At 38.2% G+C, this 17,724-nt stretch overlaps 1 protein-coding gene across 24 annotated transcripts in view; it reads left to right on the top strand.

Annotated features, from left to right (window-relative positions):
• TENM3 (teneurin transmembrane protein 3) overlaps positions 1–17,724 on the top strand; it is a 1,240,854-nt gene that overhangs the window by 208,593 nt on the left and 1,014,537 nt on the right. For all 24 annotated transcript variants that reach the window (XM_083755214.1, XM_083755180.1, XM_083755191.1 and 21 more), the window contains exon 2: positions 745–798. The gene's annotated coding sequence lies outside the window, so the exon portion shown is untranslated. The remainder of the gene's footprint in view (positions 1–744; positions 799–17,724) is intronic.

The raw sequence follows: 17,724 nt of genomic DNA, 5'->3' as shown, positions 1-17,724 counted from the left end.
CTGTTTTTGGACTACAACTCCCATCATCCCTAGCTAACAGGACCAGTGGTCAGGGATGATGGGAACTGTAGTCTCCAAACAGCTGGAGGGCCAAGTTTGGCCACCACTGACTTAGACTATTCTAAAAGACACTTCTAGTCATATTGTGTTTAGTTGGCAATATCTCTAGCCAAGATCCCTTGAAGAAGAGTCTTCCGCATTGATGAATGATGGCTTCTACATTGTAGAATGACACACACACACACACCCTTCACAAGACATTCCTGGGCACTGATACTTAGTACAGGTTTTATTGAACCTTGGGATTCTGATTTTTGTTGTGCTAGTTTCATTTTGTAACTGCTTTATTTTTTACACTGGAAGGCCATCTGAGCCATTCACAATGAGGAGACACACTGGGCTGCTTCTTATTGTAGATGACATTGAACTTTTATGGCTTTGAATTCAAATTGTAGAGAGGGTTAAGTGTATATTCTCCATTTTTGAGTTTGTATGTTAAGCTGAATTTGTCCGAATTCCCTAAGTGGCATTTCTTAGCTCTTGCTAAGACGCTCTTGGTATTAAGACATAATTTTCAGTTGGCCCTGCTTTTGTTGTTCTTAATTCATGGAATGAAACTAAAATGGGGATATTATGGTTGTTATATTTCTTATTTATGGGATGAAAATATTCTTATTAGCTGTGCAATTCAGAGTTTATTGTATTTTAAATTAATGTATTCGTGTTTTGGTGACTTTTTAACAGGCAATAACTTCAAGCTGGCATTGTGAATAGAGATTCTGCTACAAGAAAATAACAGTAAGTGTTTCTGTTTGCTATAACTTGTTCTAAAAAGATACTATTTCATATATGTGACTGTGGTATTATTTGAATGAATTTTTAAAAGCTACCTTTCTTTGGCCTATCTTGTCATATTCCTTTTACAAAGATTTCCCCCCCAGAACTTTAGTGGTATGGTTTTAATAGTATTAACTGATAAAGAAGGAGGGATATTGTTCTCATTATACAGTCTTTTAATTTAAAATGCATTGAATAAATGCATTCTCCCCCACCTTTGGGTTATCAAAATAGAATTGTTTATAAGTATGTAGGGAAATGCTAATGTGCTTACAAATATAATGTTGGCTATTCCCTTTTCATGTGAATTGTTGATATGAGCTTTTAGATTAAAAGGATCTGAATTTTCTTTGCAAAATAGAAATATTAATGTTGTAATTAGCTCAGTAATTGCAAAAGGAAGATGTAGTATTGACCATGATTTTAAAAAGAGATTGTAATTATTTACAGTGAAATACGTGCTGCTACAATATTATTGATAGGAGGTACATAATTGATTTTAAGTGTTTATTGATTGTAAAGGGAAACCTCTGCATAAAAATTAATGAAATAGTAGTGACCTCTCATTATGTTTTGCTTTCAGGATCTGGAATGGGGGAACTAAATAAAATTATTCTATTTCATATTAATTGTATCATAATTCAAGTCATCTGAGACAACATAACCTTGCTTTTTAATTTCTATACTGTCATTTCTGATGTAAAATTTTAGGAGGACATAATATAGGCTACTGATAATCATTCAAAGACAGTGTAGGAGCTTTCTGTTCTCCTTTATGACAAATGTTAAAAATCATATCTTAACCTCATTATTATTTGCACATAATGTCATGTTGGCATGAATAAGACTTTGTACATTAACAACCCCTCCACATTAACTTTAGAATGTGTGCCATGCATTGTAATTTCCAACATATATGTTTAGACAAATGTCGGCTCCCTCGGCCAGTAAAGCGAGATGAGTGCCGCAACCCCATAGTCGTTGGCCAGGGGTCCCTTTACCTTTTTACATGTTGCACATGAATGTGACTAATTAAATCCTGAAGGCCCACTTCAGGGTCAGAATGATACAATTTGAAATAGAAAAACATTGGGTGGAGTTGTGGAGAGAATGTTAACTCTTTCCCAGCCAGCCACTTTCCCTCTTCACTTGGGTGCAGATAGGTTCCTTCCAGAAGTATTTCTACACAATAAAGAGTTATCTGATACCTTGTGGAGAGTGTATTAGAAAACCAGTGGGTGATGAAGAGTTGCACAGGAATTCTCCTCCACTGTGGCTTCCCTAAATTTCATTGCTCTAAATTACAACAATGAAACAAGACAGTGGAATTAACAGTTTGTGCCTTTGCTTTGAAATTCCATGTTATATGAAAAGTTATATGTGTATCTATCTCTGTCTTTCCTGTGACAAATGTGACTTACAAATGTTTATGGAATTCACACATCTCATGACAGGAAAAATCTACAGATTTCAGTTTTGCGTGCTGTACAGAAGCATGAAAAAGAAAAGCACACGAGTCACAAATCAGCTTTTTGCTAATACTTAGTGAATACAAACAATTGTTGTTACTGCATAAAAAAAGAAACACATTGTAAAGCCTACTGCTGAAAAGATAGAATAGATAAAGGGGAATGTGTTGCAATAGAAAACATAAAAGTGTGTTTTGTTGGTTTAAAGTATCTGTATTGCAATTAAAATTATGGCTTTGATATAACATTTTAGAAGGATAAAGAATATAGCCTACAGGATGAGGAATCAGAGAATCATAGCATTGGAAGGGATCCCAATGGTCATCTGGTCCAACCCCCTGAATGTAGTAATCTCAACTAAGGCATCCATGACAGATGGCCATCCATCCTCTGCTTAAAATAACTGCAAGGAAGGAGAGTCCAACACCTCTTGTGGGAGTGTGTTCCACTGCCAAGCAGCTCTTAGTGTCAGAAAGTTCTTCCTGCTGTTTAGTTGGAATATATTTTCTTGTAACTTGAATCCATTGGTTCAGGTCCTAGCCTCTGAAGCAGGAAAAAAACAATCTTGCTCCATCTGCTTTGTGACAGCCCTTTAGATATTTGAAGGTGGCTATCATATCACCTCTCAGGCTTTTCTTTTCAAGGCTAAATATATCCAGATCCCTCAACTGTTCCTCATAAGGCTTGGTTTTCCAGAGCCTTCATCATCTTGATAACCTTCCTCTGCACACATGCCAGCTTGTCAACATCATTCTTAAATTGTGCCACACAGAACTGGACACAATACTCCAAGCATGGTCTGACCAAGGCAGTACTATGCCTTGGTGGTACTATGGTACTATGACTTTGCCTTGATTGGAACATTATACTTCTGTTGATGCAGCCTAGAATACCATTAGGGATTTTTTATATTTTGCTGTTGCATCACACTATGCTAAGCTACTAAGACCCCTAGATTCTTTTCATATTACAAGTCAGGTGTCCAATACCTTTTATATTTGTGCAGCTAGTTCTTCCTGCCTAAGTATAGAACCTGGCATTTGTCCCTAATGAAATTCATTTTGTTAGTTTGGGCTCAGTTCTCCAGTCTGTTAAAGTCATATTGGATTCCAATTCTGTCTCCTGCAGCATTGGCTACCCCTCCTACTGTCACTCTGTAGCATTTCTCCATTTTCTCCATCCAGAGGACCTACTACTTATTTATCTTCCTCTTACTTCAAACATAGTCAAATATACCTGTATTATTATTTTTTAACCTTTCTTGCAAGCCTGAGCTCATTCTGAGTATGGCCTGCCTGACCTTCTCCCCGCAGCTGTTGGCTACTTGTGTATACTCTTCCTTCATTATTTCCTCTTTCTTCCATTTCTTGTGCATGCCCTTCTTAAATCTCAACTCATTTATAAGCTCCTCATGCAGCCACACTGGTTTCCTTATATGCCCCGACTTTTCTTTCTTTTTGGGCCTTCAATATTTCACATTTAAGAAATTCCCATCCATCTTGCATTCCTTTCTCTTGGAGTATTTCTGACCATAGGGTCCCTCCTAGTACTTCCTAAAGCTTTTTGAAATCATTCAGAGATATAGTTTGTGCATAGGAGCTTTCCAATTCTCTTCTATGACAGAGAAAACTATAACAGATGTGGAAAAAATACTCAGACATTAGAACACTTTGCATTGCTTACAGATGTATAGAAATGTCACGTTATCTTAATGTATTACAGGAGAAAGAGTTTGATACAAGACACTTTTACAGCATGCTTAAATAATATTTGTGACCCATACATATATCACTTAAAATTGTGCTGTTAGCTCATATTCATAAATATGCATAGTAACATAAGTTTTTGCTCTCTGTATTACTGTGCATTATCCCAGGGGCCAATTGCCATCACTCACTATGAAGGTGTCCTGATTTAAAAAAAAAATCTGAAGATTTCCCCCCTAAAGATCTGGATTAGCTGAGGTTGTAATAAAATCAGATATAGCCTTTTAATATTATTTATCTAAAGGTTAAAATCTATATTAACAATACCTGTACTGACCTTGTATGCTTGCAAAGATTTGTTTTGTGGCTATTATTAGTAAGAATATCAGAGATGACTACAACAGTTATTTGTATTTCTTCACTGTCCATTCCTCACAATAATAACATAATACTTTACAATGACAAATTGCTCTTTATTTTATTGTTGTAAATTTTTAAATGATTGCAATTTACTGGGTTGTGAAATCCAAATTGGAGATTTTTATTCTGCCCCCTTCTTTATTCTAATCCTGTCTCTAGTGTTTGGAATTAATTTATTTCCTTCATTTTATCATGGTCTTGGCTTGACAAATGGTACATGACTTGCTGCTGTTTCTTTGTCTCAGTTTTTCTGTTTCTGCATTGTACCAGAATGAGTTGCAGAATGTTTGCTCAATCCTAAATCACTATAGCTTCCTTCTGGCAGATTTGGAAACTACTAAACAGGATGTGGATATTGAACTGCAAAACAGGATATGTGTGGCAGTCTTCAGCGCTTGTACTAATTTACCTTAATTCCAATCTGCATTAATTCTCCTTCCATTTTCCTTTCCACCTTTTTAAACTACCATTATTTCCACAGCATGCTATGTGGCTTGGCACCTGTTGGTATTTTTTCAGGGGCTGCCTCTTTTTCCCAAAGCTGACACTGTCAGATTAAAGAAGCCAAGTTTTCTATACAACAATTAAAAAATGAATAATGAATACTTTACAATGACGTCTAAATTCCTGATATGATAGAAACAAAAAAGTTTAGCAACCCAGATTTAAGAAAATACTCTTGAGAAACATCAATAGCTTCTATCCATGTTGCATTGTAATCTGAGAAAAGAACCACTGGCATAAAGTGTAAAACAGAGAGAAGAGGCATGAATATACACTGTAGGAGACCTGAGCTGTGGTTTTAATATTGTTCATAACAAATCTTTTCTTTTCTTTTTAAATTGGGGGTAGCAGCTACAGATCCCATCATCCCTGAGTGTTGGCCATACTGGCTGGGACTGATGAAAGCTGTAGCTCAGCAATATGTGGACTACTTTGGCTAACCCTGATTTCTATTATCTTGTTGTAATAAGCCCTGAAAACATGGTTATAGGGCAGGATATAAATATTTTAAATAAATAAAAATAAATGCTGTGGTATGGTATTGCACTATATAAGGCTTTGTGTCAGTACCACACAGAAAATGCACTGTATTAGTAACAAGTACTATTCCCCCAGCTGAAAATATATATATATATATATATTTGCTTTCGTAGATTTTCACGGGTACAGGAATGCAGGTTTTGGTGTCCTCGGGTGTCTTCCCGTGTAAAAGTTGGGGTGTCTAGGCGACGTTTCGACGAGGTCTCACCAGCCTGAAGATGACGAGTGAGACCTCGTCGAAACGTCGCCTAGACACCCCAACTTTTACACGGGAAGACACCCGAGGACACCAAAACCTGCATATATATATATATATGCATATATATATATATATATATATATATATATATATATATATATACAGGATCCTCACCACAACTGAAACCAAAGTACTCTCCAAAGGTTTCAACTTTGCAGTCGCCCCGAGACGCATCCCCACGGAAAACATCATATGCGGAGTCGAAGCTAGCCTAACCAAATTCAACCCAGATGAAGCCAATAAAATCAGACTTGAAGTCACCAACATCCTCTGCTCCAGCAAACCACCCAGAAGCAATTTACACAAAGAAGAACAGAAAGCACTCACCAACCTGAGGAAAGACAACAACATAATCATTCTCCCAGCAGACAAAGGTAATGCCACAGTGGTGATGAACACATCGGACTACCAAGCAAAACTATCAAAGCTACTCCAAGATCCTGCCTACAAACCTATAAAAACAGATCCCACCACCTATCTGGAAAAAACCACCAAATCCAAAATAAAAGCCTCTCCTATCAGTGAAGAAATCCAGCTAAGAATCATCCCCAGAGAAAAATCATCCAGATGCCCCAAACTCTACGGCCTCCCCAAGATACACAAAGAAGGAACACCACTCAGACCAATAGTCAGCTCCATAGGCTCACCTCTACAAAATCTCGCTAAATTTCTCGCCAAGCAACTTCAGCCCTATGCAGAATCCATCTCTTCACACGTACCAAACTCCTTCCAGTTCATAGAAACAATAAAGAAGCAAAACCTACATCCTAACGACCTACTTGTGAGCTTCGATGTTGTATCTCTCTTCACACAAGTGCCCATTAATGAAGCCTTGACAGCTATTCAAAACAAATACAATCCCCCCGAATACATCTTGGACCTGACCAACCACTGCCTAACCAACACGTACTTCATCCACAATGGACAAAGATACAAACAGATAGAAGGAGCACCTATGGGATCACCCCTCTCACCGGTCATCGCAAACCTGTACATGGAACACTTTGAAACCAATGCTTTAGACAAGTCAGAACACAAACCCAAACTTTGGCTCAGATATGTTGACGACACCTTTGTAATTTGGCCACACGGGAAGGAAAAACTGGATAGCTTCCTCACACATCTCAACAACTTACACCCCAAAATACAATTCACTATGGAAATAGAAGCCAACAACCAACTTCCCTTCCTTGACGTCCTAATCTACAAAAAACCTGATGGCTCCCTAGGACACACTATCTACCAGAAAAAAACACACACCAACCGCTACTTACATGCACAATCACACCACCACCCTGCACAAATAAACTCCGTAGCCAAGACTCTCATCTCCAGAACCAAACGCCTGGCTGACAAAGACCACTTGACAACTGAGTTACAGAATCTCTCAAATGTGTTAATTGCCAATGGATACCAGCAAAACAGGATTACGAAGCTAATCCAAAAGGAAACACCCCCCAAAAACCAAGACACAGAAGAAAACAATGGCATGGCCCTCCTTCCTTATATCAAGGGCACTACAGATAAAATTAGCAAAATCCTCCATAAACACAATATCAAAACAGCCTTTTGCACCAACCAAAAAATAGCCAATATCCTCAGAAACCCCAAGGATAAAATCCAGTTGGAAAACCAAGGGATCTATGAAATACCCTGCAAAGTCTGCCCAGCCACGTACATTGGACAAACAAACAGACGAATAAATGCACGTATCGCAGAACACAAGAATGCCGTCAAAAAAGAAGAAAAAACTTCCTCTCTTTTCCAACACATGAAAGAAACAGGACACGAAATTAATTTTGCAGATTCCAAATTGCTCTTTAACACGGAACATCACCACAAGAGAATAATCATGGAAGCCATCGAGATAGAGAAACACCCTCACAACATGAACAAGCGTGACGACACATCCCGCTTGCCAGACATCTGGAAATTAGCCCTCTCCACAAAAACTGACACCAGATCCAGAGGCACACAGAACGCCAACACCAATCAACCACACCAGACCCAAACCCAGACCCTCTCCACAGATGAATTACTGACACCATCCAGTAGCCAATCCATGGTGGCACCTCCGGATGCTGCACCCCCCTGCAATCCCTACACAGATCTGGCTGACACAAGCCACAAAACCACAGCTCGCCCCTATACACGAAGCCAAGCCAAAGCACAACTAAGTGCAATACAGCCATCTTCTCAGGAAAACTCTTCACAAAGTTCAAGAGGTCAAAACACAAAGACTTTAGCAACTAATCCACACCTAATGACCCACCTAAGTGGTACTCAGGATATCACTCAAGAAATCACTCAAGGTATCTCTCAAGTAATTAAGGAACAAAAGAAGAAAAGGCACACTAGCCTGGGAACTTCCTCTCTGCCCAGAACATTGGAGGCTAGACACCACACCCCCTCTACAGTATTTATAGGAACTCAAACATTGAGATCCCGCTCTGTTCCAGTAACAAGAAGCCGAAAGCACCAGCCTGAAGATGACGAGTGAGACCTCGTCGAAACGTCGCCTAGACACCCCAACTTTTACACGGGAAGACACCCGAGGACACCAAAACCTGCATTCCTGTACCCGTGAAAATCTACGAAAGCATATATATATATATATATATATATATATATATATTTGCTTTCGTAGATTTTCACGGGTACAGGAATGCAGGTTTTGGTGTCCTCGGGTGTCTTCCCGTGTAAAAGTTGGGGTGTCTAGGCGACGTTTCGACGAGGTCTCACTCGTCATCTTCAGGCTGGTGCTTTCGGCTTCTTGTTCGGCTCTGTTCCAGTAACAAGAAGCCGAAAGCACCAGCCTGAAGATGACGAGTGAGACCTCGTCGAAACGTCGCCTAGACACCCCAACTTTTACACGGGAAGACACCCGAGGACACCAAAACCTGCATATATATATATATATATATACTCAGGTGGACAAATGTTTTCCATTTATTTAATCAGATAAACAGCATATTTTCACCATAGTTAATGTGCATAAAACATATTTCTATTTTAAAATATATTATTGAACTGCATTGAGATAATTTGAATGAAAGATATTGTTATAAGTGTTCAAACGGTTAAGGGGGGGAATAAACAAAATTAAAGCCAGGGTTATTTGTCATTTGTGATTTGACTGCTGCACAGCAAGAAATTGATATAAACCTCATAACTACAGTACATTAGACTTTGGTTCAGAATGGCAATGATTGTGCATTGTTCTTTTAAAACATTCCAGTCCGCATGTTAATTGCATTACTGGTACTTCTGCATTATGGGAGGCACAGCAAGACCAGCATTTGTGTGAATACTATCTGTAAATACTACTGCTGCTGAAAGGTTTAAATCCAGTGATTTTCTAATTTATGTCTTTGGTGAAAGTCTTGGACAAAATACTTTCTTCAATGCCTCCCTGCTTTTTAAATATGTTTGTGTATAAGAGCATAAGAGCCTGATGCATCAGCCAGTGGTCCATTTAATCCAGCATTGTGTTCTCACAGTGGCCCAACAAATGCCTATAGGATACCTGCAAGCAGAAACTGAACAAAGAAGCACACACACCCCTCTTGAGCAACTAATGAAGGCAGAACCTGGTCATCATAGCTACTAAACACCGATGCCTTCTACGTATTTACCTTTTCCTCTCTTAAAGCTATCCAAGTTAGTGGTCATCAGACAGACACCTTTCCACTTAAAATTGCTGACCTATTCCACTTGGGGCTACTCTAGGAAATAGCCCTGTGGAACCTTAGGAAGTGGAGTTGGAGCTGACACTCAACTTCTCAATCATTGATAGGTATTCTTTTTCTACCACACTTCCCTACATATTTCATGTTTCCTTAAATGCGACCCCTCTCATTCATTAAAAATCCATTGCAAAGTTAGGACTCATCATACTACTGTATCATACTACCTTAAACAGCCATGGCTCTTCCCCCAATGAACATTGGAAGCTGCAGTTTGCTAAAGGTACTGAGAGCTGTTAGGAGATACCCAGTCAGAGCTATAGTCTTCACTGTACCTCTGTGTGGACTATAGGGGTATCCTTAAAACTCACAGCACTCTTAATAAACTACACTTCCTAGGGTTATTTAGGGAAAGCCGTGAGTCCATGACTGTTTCAACCATCCAAGTATGCTGTGGTTCAGATGTTGTTTCTTTCATCTGCCTGCATTCCATAGATGGTTAGGCTGCTCTGTACTGACTGATTTATAAACAGGCTGAAGCAATAAATCCAATTGAGCACAATAGTTGCTGTATCTCTGGTAGTTTCATTCACTGAATGGTACCAATTCTACTTTCAAACAGTAATTTCCTTATTATTAGCACACCTGTCCACCATTCTGCACTAAATAATCTGCTGCTCTTTCAAAAAACCTGGTTTTTAGATGTTAAAATCTAATACCACATCCAACTATATCTATAAATATTTTCTGTGACATATAATTAAATATGGATTAAGGGATAATCAATGGATTATTCTTCAGAGTGTAAGTTAATACCCTTCTCTTTACTTAACTGATACATTCTTTCCCTCTTTGTTGTTGCTTTTTAACAAGTACAAAAAGATGTGAATTGCCAAAAAAAAGTACATATTATTGTTCTTTGGATTTAACATTGTTCCGTATCACTTTAAAAAAAAACAAGTATCAAACCTTTATAGTGCAATCTCACACTGTACATATCTCCTTAAAACTTAGCCACATTGAGTTCAACAGGATTGACTTCCAGATAAGTGTGTATATAGGATTGCATCCTAAGGTCATTTTTTAAGTAGCTGGATTCCATTTTAACATCTCAAAGAAATAATAATAATAATAATAACAACAACAACAACAACAACAACAACAACAACAACAACAAATACCCCACCCATCTGGCTGGGTTTCCCAGCCGCTCTGGGTGGCTTCCAACAAAAGATTAAAAATACATTAAAACATTGGTCATTAAAAATTTCCCTAAACAGGGCTGCCTTCAGATGTCTTCTAAACGTCAGATAGTTGTTTATCTCCTTGACATCTGATGGGAGGGCATTCCACAGGGCAGGCGCCACTACCGAGAAGGCCCTCTGTCTAGAGTGTTCATTTGAACTGTACTTAACATTCTTTCATTTGGACATTCTCAGGATATAGTGTACAGCTATATAAAGGGAAGATTCTCTACTGGTCAGTTTACAACCTGCTACTTTCCTAAGGTTTTAGTGCTTAAATGTATTTTTATTTGCTTACTTAAACTTGTATACTGCCGTTCATCTGAAGATCCCAGAGTGTTTCACAACAGAGAAATACAAAACGTGAATACAAAAGGCATAATAAAAACAAAAACCAAGCCAATAACCCCCTCTCACCCAAACACATTTAAAAAGCCATAGAATGTTAATCAACTGAATGTCTAATTGAAGAGAAACATTTTTGCCTGGTGCCTTATTATTACTTTATGCAGTATTATTATATATGTGCAAGCTTCCTTTCATCTCCTAGGTAGACTTTCCTGTAAAAACTGCATGCCATTGAATGCACATTTTAATTGCTGCTGTTCATTTGATCACCAGCATTCACCCTCCATCATTGTTCCTGATGGAGACCAATGTCCATGGGGTAAAGTCAGCACAACATGGAGTTGGATGGGGAAAGGGATCTTCTCTTTTGTTTATTTTAAATACTTTAAAAAAAATTACCACCACCATCCTGATTTAAACAGAAGGAGATTAGATGCTCTTAGTACAGATATCATGTTCATGTGCCTCACAACCAGCATTCTTCAAGAAGGATGAAAAGGACCATCCTTCAGCTTTTTAATTTACTTTTGCAAGTCCCTTGAAGATAAAGCAGGTGGGTCCCGAATTCAGAACTTGCCAACAGACCTACCCAGAGCGCTATTCTCTTCAAGCATCCTGTGAAAGATAGGGTTGTGGTTAAGAGATGGAGCACATGCTTTGTATGCAAAAAGTCCCAGGTCTAATCTCAGAATAATCTGTTAGCCTTTACAATGGCAAGACTCTTCATTGTTTTTTTTTTCCTTTGGCAGACTTTGCTATCCATCTGGAATATGTTGCTTTTGGTGTTAACTTTCTAGTTTACTTCTGACTTCAAGTACGAGGTCGACCCACAGTGGAAATTAATTGAATAATTATTACATTTGCCCTGAGTCGGCTGGCTGTCATGGTAGATATTTTACAAACCCAAGAGGTGCGAATTAATGCTAAACCTTTTGTCTAAAATACTTGCACTTCTGCAGGGTTGTAGCCTGACGTGCTTTTCTGCCTTCCACCCAAAAGAGCACAACCTAGGGATTTGTTTCCCCTCCTGCTCAGTTAAATATAGTAAATAGCAAGGTCTGCTTTCTATGAAGAATGTCATAGATGCCTTCCATCAGCAGGAGGTCCCCTTCAAGTGTCAAAGCTGAAATCACAAGAGGTATAATGAATCCTATGTTACAAAACATTGACATAAAAGCCTCAGAATGTGGTACTGAAGGAAAGAATAGGGCAAATGCACATGAATCTGTCAGCAGGTGATGAGACAACGCTATAGTATTTCCTGCAACCTGCTGGTTTGGTGGCAGGACTGTTTCAAAATATATTGCTCGCAAGTGCTTCAGTTAACAGGAAGAGGCAAAGCCTGTCCTGTTGCTGCATATGTCTCCTTCTAGGGCTGTTGATGGGTGGTTGCTTGTGAAGTTACAAGCAAGGGATTACAAGCAAGAACTGCAACCTCATGCAGTTGTATCTCTTATACAAGTCTGTTTCACTCAGAAATTTATTACAACATATACTGATGGGATCATTTTAAAAGCATACAGTACCTCCTTGTAATGTAATAAAACATGCCTCGTGGTCTCACTATTCACTGTTCTCAACTATTTCCCTCATCTTTAGTAATGTAAGCTTCATTTGCATTAGCTTTTACTAGGTTAGAAGCAATTAATGGACCAACTGCAGGTTTGTAGTAAGCTGGAATTGTTCCATTAGTGTTTTATCTGATTACATATAATGTTACACTTTCTTTCTTTGGAAGATAACAAAAACATACTGTTCATCAAGAAGAGCCTCAAATGAAAATATCCCCCTGTGCTCCTTTTGAAGGAAGTGCATGATATAGACTAAATAAATATGGAAAACCTTACGTTTATTCATAAGGAAAATGGTACACAGTGGGCATGGAAAGAGGCACAAAACTAGCCATCCAAGTTTGTGCCCTTGAAAGAACTATTTGAGGTCATGGTGTCAGTTTTCATCATAATTTAAGTGACACAAATATGTTTGTATGTATGTATAATATCAAGAAGGCTATTTCATTTCTGTCATTTTATTGGACCAATTCCAGATCACGTATAGATTATACATTTCCCTAGAAAGCCTTGATAGAGGTCAAGTTGATTTTCTCTTGGCAATATTGCCAAACTTTCTGATGACTTGCATTTATCTTAAAAGGTTTTAAAATATTGCAATCCACATAAATGTGTGATAGATTATCTATCTAAGCAGATGTTCTTTTCACAAAACGGGTTGTGTGAAATTTGTATGTGCTTACATGCATATGCAATAACATCACTCTTTCTTTCTTTCTTTCTTTCTTTCTTTCTTTCTTTCTTTCTCTCACAGTCCATGTATTCCATGCAGGCTGGGCTTCTCTTGTAAGAATTCCCTCCCCCCTTTTCAGATTGTACCTCCAACACTTAGAAAGAATGAAACACAAATTCCTGCCATGCCAATACTCTTACCTACCTACTCAGTTCCAGTCAGTGTATAATCAACTGATCACCGGCAAGATGGGGAAAAAACTTTTAGTTCCCATCCCACATCTCATCCTTAGCCCCATCTTTATACCTGTTTGTTTTCTCACAATTTTAAATGAAAAACAATAGGTGATATTAAGCAGCAGAAAGTTAAGCAAGAAGAATATTGGTGACAAATCTTGGAATGCTTGATCGCTTTGGTCAGAGTTCTTGGTTTGCAAAACTTGGCATCCCGTGGTACAACTGAAAAGTGCTAGCAATTGAATTTTTATTTTTATTTTTGAAGTTTGTAGAATATCTAGCCCTTTTTGATCCTACCATGAAAAAACATTTGCTCAGCATTAAAGATCCAGACACAGTGGTTCCCTACCTAGGAAAATATATCCCAAATGAGCTTATGCAGCTTCTAGTAGGTGCTATAAAGCAGAAAGAAATTAGCATGTGTAAACTCAGCCAAATACCACAGAATTATTCTAGACTGCACACTTGAGGTTGGTCATATTGGAACAAATGGCCACAATTATATATTATGTTGATGTAATCAAACCATTGGATAATGAGATGTCTGAGCCTGAGACTATTATAAGAAACTATTTCTTGGTATTCGTTCTACAAAAGGAGACTACTGGTTCCTTTATTACAGAAGCTTTTCTTGGAAAGCTTGAGGAAATAGGATTACGAATTGAGGATCTGTGGTCAAGAATCTGTGGTCAATGGTAACATGAAAGACAAAGAAAAGGGCATACAAGAATCCTGGACATAAATACCCGTGCATTTTTTGTGCCCTGTAATTCACACTCTTTAAATTTGGTCATCAGTGTTGTCTAGAAGCAACTAGTTTATTCTGTTTGGTTCAACAGATCTATAATTATTTCTCTTCATCGACTCAGCATTGCTAAATTCTAACTAGCCATGTATCGTACTTAGGCATAACTGTTAAACCATTGAGTGAAACAAGATGGGAGAGTTAGTTTGGTGCCTTGACGCAAATGAGATATCATATTGGTAGTACATATGATGCTTAAAGAGAGATCTTAAAGCCCAAAGATTTTGTCCAGAAATAATTCCTGAATTGAAGCCAAGGCCCTTGGTGATACGGTATCAACAACAAATCTATTGAAGATGTTCTTTAGGCCTGCAAGAATTTGGGGTGGGGGGGAATCATTGATGCACAATGGAAATAAATATATTGATGCTGAAGAACTGTGCTGTGAACTTATAGCCATAGTTTAAAGACTTTCAAAGTCTGTGCTACAAGGAGTACTTCTCTTCATACTACAACAAAAAAATCCTGGATAATGTTTCTGTTGCCTTAAGGATCCTTCTCACACTTCCAGTGTCAGAGCCAAGGGTGAACATAGTTTCCCAAAGCACAAACTTATAAAAACTTACATATGTTCAACGATGTTGCAAAAGAGACTAGTTGGCTTGGCAACTATATCAATTGAACATGCTGAAGCATCAGCACTTGACCTGAAGGAATTCACAAGTTTACTTAAAATGATTTTTGTGCTAAATCTTTTTTATTTGTATTTGAGAAAGATAATCAAAGATGGTTTTATTATTATTTATTCTTGCAATTTAAAATAAATCTAGCTGTTTCAAGTTTTGTACTTTTCATTTTTTTCTACAAGCCATCTGTTGTTGAAAACTGAAGTTAGCAATTTTTGGAAGGGTGCAAGTAGTTAGCCTTGCCAAGGGTGCAAAATAGCCTGGTACTGCTTGTGAGCAGCAATGACAATGTTAAATATTTTCTAAATTTCACTGCACAATCAACTATACAGAATAATGGAGACATTAATAAGCATAAAGACAGTAGTTAAAAACCTATTATATGCTACAAATATAATATTTATAATTACTATAATAGTAATAATATATTTATAGCAATTTATATTTAATGTATGTTGCGGTGTTCTAGGCACTTAGATCCCAAATGCATTATACATTTAAAGCAGTATCGTACCATTTTAAACAGAAAATAATCTACAGAAGCTCGTTAAACACTAATCTTTCATAGACAGACTGAGGGTTTCTCAAGTCAAGTGATACTGTTATGTTGTCTGCACATCTCAAATTAGTTCAGGGGCACAACAATTATTTAGAATTGGCTTCTTTAGAAAGAGCATCATTACAGACTTATGATTTGTGAAATTTGCATATATTTAGAAATCTACAAGTTGAGCAGAGGTGGAGGCAAATTTAAACACTTCAGCAGAAAGATAAACCCATTGTAATATTATATCTCCAGTGAAAGGCAGTCACTCCCCTCCAACAATAATAATAATAGTTATGATGATTATGATGATGCCAGGATCATTAATGTTCAGTATATGTGTGCTTGCACATCTGTGTGGAAGTGCTTCAGCTGATGGTCATTTCTTTTAGACTATAGATAAGCTATTTGATATTTAGACATAGTGATGTCTTGAAATATTGAAGAAATGATTTTTTTTAAGCCACTGTAGGACAAAACAACACAGGCAGAAGACCTGTGGCACTTATATTCTTTCTCCCTGAAATCTCATTAATAGTGGTTTAAATGCACTTTCCTGCAGGAAAAGTCTTATCAGTGGTGGACAATGATCTAGCAGAGTAAGGCCATCATAATTTTGTTTTTCCTAATATGGAGCAGGATGCAGAGAAATAGTGATGCAGAAGAGGAAAGAGATAATTAACACTCTGTTTGATAGCTCTTGCGTAAAGCCATCCAAATTTGCTTGCTTTTAGCAGCCTAACACACAATTTTGAAGCAACAATGGGCAAAAGATTAAGAATTGGAAATCTTCCATGAGGGTTTTCGGAGACAGAAGCTTCGGAGGAAAATGGAATATATTTAGTTCTTTAATAATCACTTGGAATTACATTTCTCTTGTTTAACAGGATAAGTTGGGGAAATGGGCCACTGGCTTAACACTAATATGACTACTCAGAAGGTAGCCTCTGGAACATGATGTAACTTTTTGTTCTTAGAACCCTGACAACTGGCCTGCACTCGGAGAATGGCAGTTTTCCATCCATTCCAGCATATGCATTGTTCCTAGACTTGTTAATACCCTAATCTGTGTAGTTGCTTTAAAGATCTGGATCACTTTTTAAATAATAACTAATAAAATGTTTGAAAAAGGAGGAGATGGAGGGAACAAACCACAGAAGTGATGACATGTCAACTCTGCTGAGAATTACCAGCTGAGCAGAACTTTGGAAGGGATTTTGGTTTGTAGTTAGGAATGGAGGAGGAGTTCATTCATTTTACACTGTAAAGCTGACATTGATAAGTAATAGGCTGATCTGCCCACCCTTACTTGTAACTGGTGCACCATTTCTGAATTTTGAGTTTCCTCCCCCAGCCATTCTATAATCCAACACTGTCCCTATTAACTATACCAAATAATGTAGTGCTACAAACTGTGCTGATGGCCACTGGTTCGGATGGAGATTTAATTCACAAAGAATTAGGCTCGTTGTTGTTGTTTAGTCGTTTAGTCATGTCAGACTCTTTGTGACCCCATGGACAGGCACTCCTGTCTTCTACTGCCTCCTGCAGTTTGGTCAAACTCATGCTGGTAGCTTCGAGAACACTGTCCAACCATCTCATCCTCTGTCGTCCCTTTCTCCTTGTGCCCTCAATCTTTCCCAGCATCAGAATCTTTTCCAGGGAGTCTTCTCTTCTCATGAGGTGGCCAAAGTATTGGAGCCTCAGCTTCACAATCTGTCCTTCCAGTGAGCACTCAGGGCTGATTTCCTTAAGAATGGATAGGTTTGATCTTCTTGCCGTCCATGGGACTCTCAAGAGTCTCCTCCAGCACCATAATTCAAAAGCATCGATTCTTCGACGATCAGCCTTTTTTATGGTCCAGCTCTCACTTCCATACATCACTACTGGCTATTAGTTACACTGTCTCCATGTTATTTGTTAAAAGGAGTTCACTAAAAAGATAAGTAGAGGAAACCATTTTGGGGGGAGGGAGGTTGGATTGCTGTCCTTAGAGCCAGTGTGGTGTAGTGGTTAAGAGCGGTAGTCTCGTAATCTGGGGAACCGGGTTCGCGTCTCCGCCCATCCACATGCAGCTGCTGGGGGACCTTGGGCTAGTCACACTTCTTTGAAGTCTCTCAGCCCCACTCACCTCACAGAGTGTTTGTTGTGGGGGAGGAAGGGAAAGGAGAATGTTAGCCGCTTTGAGACTCCTTAAAGGGAGTGAAATGCGGGATATCAAATCCAAACTTTTCTTCTTCTTCTTCTTCTTCTTGA

The sequence above is a fragment of the Podarcis gaigeae genome (assembly GCF_964106915.1).
Source record: "Podarcis gaigeae genome assembly, chromosome: 9".
NCBI lineage: Eukaryota > Metazoa > Chordata > Lepidosauria > Squamata > Lacertidae > Podarcis > Podarcis gaigeae.
The sequence above is the reverse complement of the archived record's forward strand: the minus strand, read 5'-3'. Positions and strand labels throughout refer to the sequence as shown.